This window comes from Arachis duranensis, chromosome 2, assembly GCF_000817695.3.
Source record: "Arachis duranensis cultivar V14167 chromosome 2, aradu.V14167.gnm2.J7QH, whole genome shotgun sequence".
NCBI lineage: Eukaryota > Viridiplantae > Streptophyta > Magnoliopsida > Fabales > Fabaceae > Arachis > Arachis duranensis.
The window spans coordinates 40,208,861-40,219,517 of NC_029773.3; the positions used below are offsets into that span (position 1 = coordinate 40,208,861).

Sequence of the window (10,657 nt, forward strand, 5' to 3'; positions counted from 1 at the left end):
ATTTAAACAAAGTAAAGAACGAAAACAAAGCAGAGAAGAAATTATACCTATGGTTGGGTTACCTCCCAACAAGCGCTCTTTTAGTGTCATTAGCTTGACATATTGTTCTTCACTTTCTTCCTCTTCTTCCAGTTTGTTAAGAAGAATGACCTCAAGGGGGGAGAAGATTCAGCTACTGTCCCTTGTCTTGGCCTTTCCTTAGCAAGCTTCCTTTTGCAAATGGCTTGATTGATCTTGCTTGCTGGATCAGGGATAGGATTGGTGCTCTTGTTAGTTGCCTTCACTTCTTTGGATTCATGAATTGGTTGCTGTGTGATTTTTGGAGTTTGATCTTCATCCAGAGCCTTTTGAATTGGTGGTTCAATGAGCTTGTCCTTCATGTGCCTCTCTGTTTCCCTTGAGTTTGGACGTTCTTGATTATCCTCCTCACTAGCTTGTTCTTCCACTTCCTCTTTTACACTCAGCATTTGCTTTAATAGCTCTTTCATGGAGGAGGTTTGTTGATCTTCCCAAGCTTTCTTCATCTCCTCTTCATATTTTTCGATCAGTGTTGAGCATCTTTGGTCCAGGGGAGTTTGAGGAGGTTGTGAGTGTTCAGGTTCTCTTGTCATCTCAAGTGCAGTTTTAGGTTCAAATGTTTCCACCACCTCTTCCTTCTTTGCAATTTCACTTGATATAGGGACCTTTTGTTTTTGTTTTCCATTTTCTCCTTCCATGCTTTCAACAATTGGCCTAACTGCACTTCCATATTTTTGAGGGAGTTCTCTTGTTCTTTCTGGTACTTCTCTTTCTCCTCCGCAAATCTTTTGAGCATGGACTCAAGCTTTGAGATTCTTTGGCTATTGGAAGTTTGTGTGAGTGGTAAGTTTTGAAAGGGGTTTTTTGTTGAAGCATGGTCAAGTGATGATATCTTTGGATGAATATCATATGGAGCATTAGAATTCCTTTCCCAGCCACCATTGGAATTATGACTTGCATCATTTTGTGGTGGAGGGAAATATCCCATATGGTTTTCTTGCTCATCTTGTGTCTGTGAAGCAAATCTCCATGGACTGGAGTGCTTAGAATTTGTATTTTCTTGGTGATATTCCCAAACACCATTAGAGATTGGTGATGGTGGGTGATATCCCATAAAATTTGTTTGATCACAAGATGAGTTGAACTCCATTTGAATTTTGGAAAACACAACACCAATGAAATTTGAAATTCATCTCACAGAGACAGAAATTCTTAGTGAGGCAAAAACACAAACACCTTGGTTTCAACTTAGAACAGAGAACAAAAACAAAGAAAATGCTTGATCTAGACTTCTCACCCGCTTAATCATTGTTGATCTAATCAATCCCCGGCAACGGCGCCAAAAACTTGATGGTGTTTTTGTGGAAAAATGAATTTCCAAACACATAGATCTAACCGGCAAGTATACTGGGTCGCATCAAGTAGTAATAACTCACAAGAGTGAGGTCGATCCCACAGGGATTGATGGATCAAGCAACTTTAGTGGGTGATTAGTTTAGTTAAGCTAACATTGGCTGGAAATTAAAATTTAACAAGAAAATGTAAAGAGCATTCAAGCAGAGAGCTAGAATATGAAATGGGATGCAGCAGATTTCAAACAGAAAAGTAAAAATGCTTGAAGAATTAAAAATAGAAAGCGATGCTTAATTTGCAGCAATTTAAAAGAATGTTCAAGATCTCAGGGAATCAATGAGACTAGAGAACAAGTCTAGATCTCAAGCCCTTCCTTGATTCAACAGAGAACAATTTGCAAAAGAAAAAGAAGATGAAAACAATAAAGAAAACGCAGATTCAATGCAGAAGAAGAACAAAGAGATTTCAGATCAAGTGAAACAGAATTCCTTCAATTCTTGATCCAAAATTCAAAACAAAGCAAGGAAAACTAAAAGAGAGAGCTCTCTAATCCTAATGCTCCCTAGTGGAGCCAGCCTCCTTTTTAATCGAGCTCCAATTGATGCCTTTATATAGGCTTTACAAAATGAAAAATGAAAATGAAATTAAAACAAATTACAAAAATGAAAATCCTAATTTAATTGATCCATGTGCCTTTGAGTGATGATGTGGGCTTTGCTTGCTTTGGATTTGAGGAGAAATGGGTTTGGCTGGCCTTGATTCAATTTGGTGAGGAATTGAATTAAATTGAATTTTGGTTGATTTTGGCCCATATGTTGCTCCCAGGAAGCTGCCCTGCTCTTGTGGAGGGCAGAGCAGGGAAGTTGTGTGAGGAAGCATGTCGCGTGCCAAGTGTGGGAGAGACCTTCAGGATGCTGCCCTGCCCTTGTGGAGGGCAGGGCAATGTTGCTTTGGTGCGCCTTGCCTCCCTGCCCGTGCGTCCAAGCTCTGCGCCAATGTGTGCGCTGGCCGTGTCATGCGCTCATGCTTGTGTGCGCCAAGGAGAGTTCCCAAGTTCAAACCCTTGTGAAAACATTTGGGGGAGCAATTTTTCTTGATTTTTCATGAAGGGAGCACGACATTGCCCTGCTCTCCAAGAGGGCAGAGCAGAAAAATGAGCGCTACTTTGCTTTGGGGTGAGGCTCCAGCTTCGAACCTTGGTGGAAGCACATTGGTTTATTTTTGCTTATTTTTGGCCCTTAAATATGCCTTTCGTTCCTGCCACAATTGCTATATATCGTTGGAAAGCTCTAAATGTCAGCTTTCCAATGCAACTGGAAGCACATCCATTGGACGTCTGTAGCTCAAGTTATAGCCCTTTGAAGGAGGCATGGTCATGCTGTGAGCGCCCAGATTTTACCTTAGCGAAAATTCTTGCTTCCAACCTCACTTTGCATCACGATTCTGCCCTGCCCTTGGCAAGAGCAGTGTGTGCTGATTGCCTATTCTCCTTTAATTTGGTCATGGGCCACGCTTTTAAAAGCGTGGCCTAAGGCTCCAAAGTGTGCTCCAACTTCAAAGTGTGTCCCAAAGCTCTTTTTTTCTCCTTTTTTTGTGCTTCTTTGCTTCTTTTTCCTCTTATTTCCTACAAGATTTATAAAATTAAAAGATCAAGGAAATATACCAATTAAGTATAAAAGCATTCAATATTTAAGCACAAATAATCAATTTCTTGTATGAAAAAGCATAGAAAAATAGGTATATGATGACATGTCATCAAGACTCTTGGGAAAAGTTAGTCAATGCTTTCCTGACATATTTCTTTCCACCTCAAAAGATGAGCAAGCTCACGGTGGAAGTTCAAACCTTAAGACAAAAAGAGGGTGAATCCCTCTATGAAGTTTGGGAAGATACAAGCAACTGACCAATTGAGTGGATCTTGAGGTCTACAGACTTATGCTTTTCCCTTTTGCTGTTAGAGACAGAGCTAGGATGTGATTGGATTCTCAACCTAAGGAAAGCCTAAACTCTTGGAAAAAGTTGGTCAATGCTTTCCTGGCCAGGTTCTTTCCAACTCAAAAGATGAACAAGCTCAGGGTGGAAGTTCAAACCTTAAGACAAAAAGATGGTGAATCCCTCTATGAAGCTTAGGAAAGATACAAGCACCTAACCAGTGGAGTGGATCCTGAGGTCTACAGACTTATGCTTTTCCTTTTTGTTGTTAGAGACAGAGCTAGGATGTGGTTGGATTCTTAACCTAAGGAAAGCCTATACTCTTAGGAAAAGTTGGTCAATGCTTTCCTAGCCAAGTTCTTTCCACCTCAAAAGATGAGCAAGGTTAGGGAGGAAGTTTAAACCTTCAGACAAAATGTGGGTGAATCCCTTTATGAAACTTGGGAAAGATACAAGCAACGGACCAATAGAGTGGATCCTGAGGTATACAGACTTATGCTTTTCCCTTTTGCTATTAGAGACAGAGCTAGGATGTGGTTGGATTATCAACCTAAGGAAAGCCTAGACTCTTGGATAAAGTTGGTCAATGCTTTCCTGAATAAGTTCTTTCCACCTTAAAAGATGAGCAAGCTCGAGGTGGAAGTTCAAACTTTAAGACAAAAATAGGGTAAATCCCTCTATGAACTTTGGGAAAGATACAAGCAACTGACCAATGGATTGGATCCTGAGGTCTACAGACTTATGCTTTTCCCTTTTGTTGTTAGAGAAAGAGCTAGGATGTGGTTGGATTCTCAACCTAAGGAAAGCCTAAACTCTTGGGAAAAGTTAGTCAATACTTTCCTGGCCAAGTTCTTTCCATCTCAAATATGAGCAAGGTTAGGGTTGAAGTTCAAACCTTCAGACAAAAAAGAGGGTGAATCTTTCTATGAAGCTTAGGAAAGATACAAGCAACTGACCAATGGAGTGGATCCTAAGGTCTACAGACTTATGCTTTTCCCTTTTACTATTAGAGATAGAGCAAGGATGAGGTTGGATTCTCAACCTAAGGAAAGCCTAGACTCTTGGGAAAAGTTGGTCAATGCTTTCCTGGCCAAGTTCTTTCCACCTCAAAAGATGAGCAAGTTCAGTGTGGAAGTTCAAACCTTCATACAAAAAGAGAGTGAATCCCTCTATGAAGCATGGGAAAGATACAAGCAATTGATCAGGAAGTGTCCTCCTGACATGCTCTCAGAATAGTCTATCCTAGGCATCTTTTGTGATGCTCTATCTGAGATGTCCAAGATGTCCTTGGACCATTCTACTGGTGGATCACTCTACTTGAAGAAAATGCCTGAAGAGGCACAGAAACTCATTGAAATGTTTGCAAGCAACCAATTCATATATACTTCTAAGAGGAACCCTGTGAACAATGGGGTAGCTCAGAAGAAAAGAGTCCTAGAAGTTGACACTCTGAATGCCATACTAGCTCAAAACAAGATATTGACCCAACATGTCAATATGATCTTTCAGCATCTGACTGGAGTGCAAGCTACAACTAGCAGCACTCAAGACACCTCCTATGATGGAGATGCCTATGATCCAGATCAACCCATGATGGAATAGGTGAATTATATAGGAGAACCCTATAGAAACACCTATAATTTCTCATGGAGGAATCATCCTAACCTCTCATGGAAGGATCAATAAAAGCCTCAGCTAGGCTTCAACAATAATCAAGGTGGAAGAACCCATAATAGGTTCAACAACAGACCACCATTTCCATCTTCTCAGCAACAGATGGAGACTTCTAAGCAGAGACCACTCACAGTTTCATGACAAAAACTAGGTCCTCCATCAAAAATCTGGAGGTACAAGTTGGTCAACTGAGCAAGAGAATTCCTAAGACTCCTCCTAACACTCTTCCTAGTAATGCTGAAGTGAACCCAAGAGAAGAATGCAAGGCCATCACTATAGAAGATGAGGCCAAACCTGAAGGGGGTAACCTGGTGTTGAACACTAGTAAAGAAGTCCTTATTGAGCGTTCAACGCCCAAGGAGGCACCATCATTGGCATTGAACGCCAGTAAGGAAGACCTTACTGAGCGTTCAACGGCCAAAAAGCCACCATCACTGGCGTTGAACACCAATAAGGAAGCCCTTGCTGGCCGTTCAACACCCAAGGCAGCACAAAAGTTGGCGTTGAACGCCAATGAAGGTATCCAAGTTGGGCATTCAACAGCTAAAGAGACACAAGTCTTGGCATTGAACGGCACAATAGGGGTAGTTGGCAACCATACACTCACTGAGAACTTCCCTATTGAAGAACTGATAGAACCCAAGGTTCATGAGGAGCCCATTGAAGTGCTATTGAATGCTTGGATAAGAATCATAGAATCTGAAGAGCACTCTTCCTCTGATTAGGAAGAGGAAACTAAGGAGGAGCAAGTTGCTCGGTACCTAGTAATTCTGATGAAGCTGAATGCCAAGTTGTTTGGTACAGAGACTTTGGAGGAAGAACCTCCAATGCTCACCAAGGAATTCAATGCCTTGGTTCAGCAAAAGTTACCTTAGAAGAAGCCAGATCCCGGACGCTTTTTAATTCCTTTCACCCTATGTACCAAGACCTTTGATAAGGCTCTGTGTGACCTAGGGTCAAGCATAAACCTCATGCCTCTCTCTGTAATGGAGAGACTGGGAATCTTTGAGGTGCAAGCTGCATGAATCTCACTAGAGATGACAGACAAGTCCATGAAAAAGGCTTATGGACTGGTAAAGGATGTCTTGGTGAAGGTTGAAGACCTTTACATCCCTGCTGACTTCATAATCCTAGATACTGGGAGGAAGACGATGAATCCATCATCCTTGGAAGACCCTTCCTAGATACAACCAAGGTTGTGATTGATGTAGATAGAGGAGAACTAATCCTGCAATTAGATGAGGAGTATCTTGTGTTCAAGGTTCATAAACCTCATTCTACCTCAACTGAAGGAAGCACCATTCGTAAACATGGACTGCTTCAACCACTCCTCTCAGTACAGAACCTAACAGAGCCCCCAGACACCAATTTTAAGTTTTGTGTGGGGCAACCGTCATCAAGCTCCGAGAGGAATGGCAGTAAGAAAGCGCCCAAGGGCAGGAAGGATAAGAAAATTCCTACTGAAGGCCTCTCACGTGGCATGAGAGTTATCTTCTCTGACAATCCAGCCATTCCACACATTGTGAACAGGATCTTTTCTCTGGAACATGTGGAACTTATCCATCAGAGCACAAGAAAGAAGTTCACTGTAAGGGGTGAAATTCTGAGCCTCTATCCATCTTCGTAAGGAGCTAATCGTCAAGCTAGTGACGTTAAAGAAGTGCTTGTTGGGAGGCAACCCAACCATAATTAAAGTTATTTCTTTTTTTATTTCATTTATATCAGTTTAATTTTCATATTTGTTTAATTTATGATAATGTGTAGTAGTTAAAACAGAAACAGAAACAGTCAAAGCTGGAAATAGAACACCCTGGAATAGATACCTTGCTAGCATTGAACGCCAGACAAGGAGGCCAAAGTGGGCGTTCAACGCCCATGAGGAGCAGTATTGCTGGCATTGAACGCCAGCAAGGGAGCACATAGCTGGCGTTGAACGCCAGCATGGGAGCACATAGCTGGTGTTGAACACCCACACGGAGGCAGGAAACTCGAATTTTCTAGCCTCTCTGGATCAGTAGATCCCACAGAATCTCCACCTACTAACCTAATCACATCCATATTACTTCCTAAAACCATCATAACTCCCACCAACCCCCACCCACTTCAAATTCAAAATTTCCCACCCAATTCCCACCCATACATTCAAACCCAACCTATCTCACTCCTATAAATACCCCTTCTTCCTACCCTTCATACACACACCATTCACACACAAAAGTCTCACTTAGCCGAATTCTCCTCTCTCCCTCCATCTCCTCTATTCTTTTCTCCTTCTACTCTTTTCTTCATATTTTGCTCGAGGACAAGCAAAGATTTTAAGTTTGATATTGGAAAAGCCTTGCGTTTTGCTTTCCATTCACACTTATGGCACCTAAAGTCGGAGAATCCTCTAGAACGAGGAAAGGAAAAGTAGTTGCTTCCACCTCCAAATCATGGAAGATGGAGAGATTCATCACTAAAGCTCATCAAGACCACTTCTATGAAGTAGTGGCAAAGAAGAGGGTGATTCCTGAAGTCCCCTTTAGGCTAAAAAAGAATGAGTACCCGGAGATCCGAAGAGAAATCCGAAGGAGAGGTTGGGAAGTGCTAACCAATCCTATCACGGAAGTTGGGATCTTGATGGTGCAAGAGTTCCATGCTAATGCATGGGTCACTAAAAACTATGAAACTAGTGTGAACCCACATTCCAAAAATTGGAGCACCATGGTCCAAGGGCGATCCTTGGATTTCAGCCCAGAGAGTGTAAGGTTGGGGCTCCATTTGCCAATGATGCAAGGAGACCCACATCCTTACACTAGAAGAGTAAATTTTGATTAGAGACTGGACCAAGTCCTTTTAGACATTTGTGTGGAAGGAGCTCAGTGGAAGAGGGATGCTCAAGGCAAGCTTATCCAACTGAGAAGGCTTAACCTCAAGCCTATAGCTAGAGGATGGTTAGAATTTATCCAACGCTCTATCATCCCTACCTGCAATCGGTCAGAAGTGACCATTGACAGAGCCATCATGATTTATTGCATCATGATTGGAAGTGAGGTGGAGATAGATGAGGTAATACCTCAAAAGTTGTACAAGAAAGCTTAAAAGCCTTCCACCTTAGCAAGGTTGGCTTTTTCCCACCTTATTTGTCATCTATGCAATTCAGCTAGAATTGTCATGGAAGGAGACATCCCCGTTGAGGAGGACAAGCCCATCACAAAAAGAAAGATGGAGCAAACTAGAGAGCAAGCACATGGACCACAGCAAGAGCATGTGGAGCTGCCTCAACAAGAAATCCCTGAGATGCCTCAAGGGATACAATTTTGTCCCCAAGGCTATTAGGACCAATTGAACACTTCTCTAGGAGAATTAAGCTCCAGCATGGATCAACTAAGGATGGGACATCAAGAACATTCCACCATCCTCCATGACATAAGAGAAGATCAAAGGGCCATGAAGGAAGAAGAAAGAGCCATGAAGGAAGAACAACAGAGGCAGGGGCTTAACATTGAAGAGATCAAGCACTCCATTGGATCCTCCAGAAGGAGTAGTAGCCGCCATCACTAAGGTAGATTCGTTCTCTTAATCCGCTGTTGCCTATGTTCTTTTTTCTGTTTTCCATGTATTTTGTTTTATTGTTAGTTTCTAGTGCATGATCATCTTTAATTTATGTCTTAAAGCTATGAAATATTCCATGTATCTCTCACCTTGCTTAAAAGAAAATTTTATTTAAAGAAAAGTAAGATGAATGAATTTCGAGTTATATATTAAGAATAGTTCAATTATTTTGATGTGATGGCATTGCTTTTATTTTCTGAATGTATGAATAAACAGTGCATATTTGATGTTGAAGTTAAGAATGTTGGCTCTTGAAAGAATGATGATAAAAGTGAAGTATTATTGGTGATCTAAAAAATCCAAAAATTGATTCTTAAAGCAAGAAAAAGTAGCAAAAAGCAATAAAAGAAAAAATATGCAAATAAAAGCAAGCAGAAAAATAAAAAGCAGAAAAAACCAATAGCTCTTAAAACCAAAAGGCAAGAGCAAGGATCCAAGGTGATGACAAGTCATCATATACCCATTTTGTCAAGCTAATTTCACTTGTTTCACTAGTTTTTATGCACTTTCTTGCATCCTAAGTAAGTAATTTGGAATGAAAATGCATAACTTCTTTAAATCAAACAACCACCATTAAATTGATGCTAAATCATGAGGTTTGAGCTAAAATTAATTTATTTTTAATGATTTATAAACCTTATGAGTTTAGAGATACTTTGATTGGTTGTTTTGGTTTCTTGTAGGTGAAGAAAGGAAGAAAAGAAGAAAAACGTGGCTTAAGAAGTGTAACCATGGGAGGAGAAGTGTGGTGCAACATAGAAGGAGGAAGGGCACACTGCCCTCCACAAGGGCACACTGCCCTCCAGGAGAGCAACATAATGAACCAAGCCTTGAAAAGCAACATTTCCCTGCCCACAACAAGGGCGGAGCACAATTTGATGCTAAGGATCAAAGAGAGCAAAAACTCTACCCTGCCCTCCTCAAGAGCAATATCGGGCTTCACCCAAGAAAAATTCAAAAGGAATTGCTTCATAATGCTTCCTATGGGTTTCGAACACAAGGACAAAGAGGAAAGGAGTAGCGCTCAAGCACAATAAAATCAAGCAAAAAGTGGCTTGCTTTCATTCTCTCTGAATCGAACACGGCACCATGAGGAAACAAGGAACTAAGCATTACCTTGGTGCCAAGAAAATCAAAGAAAAAGAAGCAGCGTGTGCCTCAACCAAGTTTCGAACTTGGAACCTCACCATTGGTAACATTGCCCTGCCCTCCGCGAGGGCAGTGCAGCATTTTGTGGTGCACAGCCAGCGCACTAGATTGGCACGCACCAAGGAAGTTTCGGCCAGCAGCAGCGCGCACGGGCAGAATCTGGCGCACCAAGAAAACTCTGCCCTGCCCTCCACAAGGGTAGGGCAGCATCCTGCAGCATCACACCCACCAAGCACGCACGCACGAGGCCGCATGCACCATTTTCTGCTCTGCCCTCTGGTGGACGAAATTGTGATTCACTCTCTTTGTATGGAATTTAACAATTGGCTCTATTGGAATTTATGATCACAACTCCGTTCAACTAACCAGCAAGTGTACTGGGTCGTCCAAGTAATAAACCTTACGCGAGTAAGGGTCGATCCCACAGAGATTGTTGGTATGAAGCAAGCTATGGTCACCTTGTAAATCTCAGTTAGGCAGATTAAATTGGTTTATGGATTTTGGAAATTAATAATAATTGGAAAATAAAAAGGGATAGACATACTTATGTAAATCAATAGTGGAAATTTCAGATAGGCGTATGGAGGTGCTGTGCTCCTCTTGAAACTCTACTTCACTACTCACTCTTTCTTCAATCCTTCTTACTCCTTTCCATGGCAAGCTGTATGTAGGGCATCACCATCATCAATGGCTACTTTTAATCCTCTCGGGAAAATGGTCCTATGCGCTATCACTGCACGGCTAATCGTCTGGAGGCATCACCCTTAGTTGATAGCTACATCCCATCCTCTCAGTGAAAATGGTCCAAATGCTCTGTCACAGCACGGCTAATCATCTGTCGGTTCTCAATCAGGTTGGAATAGAATCCATTGATTCTTTTGCATTTGTCACTAATGCCCAGCCTTCAGGAGTTTGAAGCTCCTCACAGTCATTCAAT

At 41.7% G+C, this 10,657-nt stretch overlaps 1 non-coding gene across 1 annotated transcript; it reads right to left on the reverse strand.

Annotated features, from left to right (window-relative positions):
* Nucleotides 1-4,422: 4,422 nt before the first annotated feature.
* On the reverse strand, nucleotides 4,423-4,526 carry LOC127745401 (small nucleolar RNA R71). The gene has a single exon (XR_008006590.1). It is a non-coding gene; the product is annotated as a small nucleolar RNA R71 (small nucleolar RNA).
* Between the last annotated feature and the right edge of the window lie 6,131 nt (nucleotides 4,527-10,657).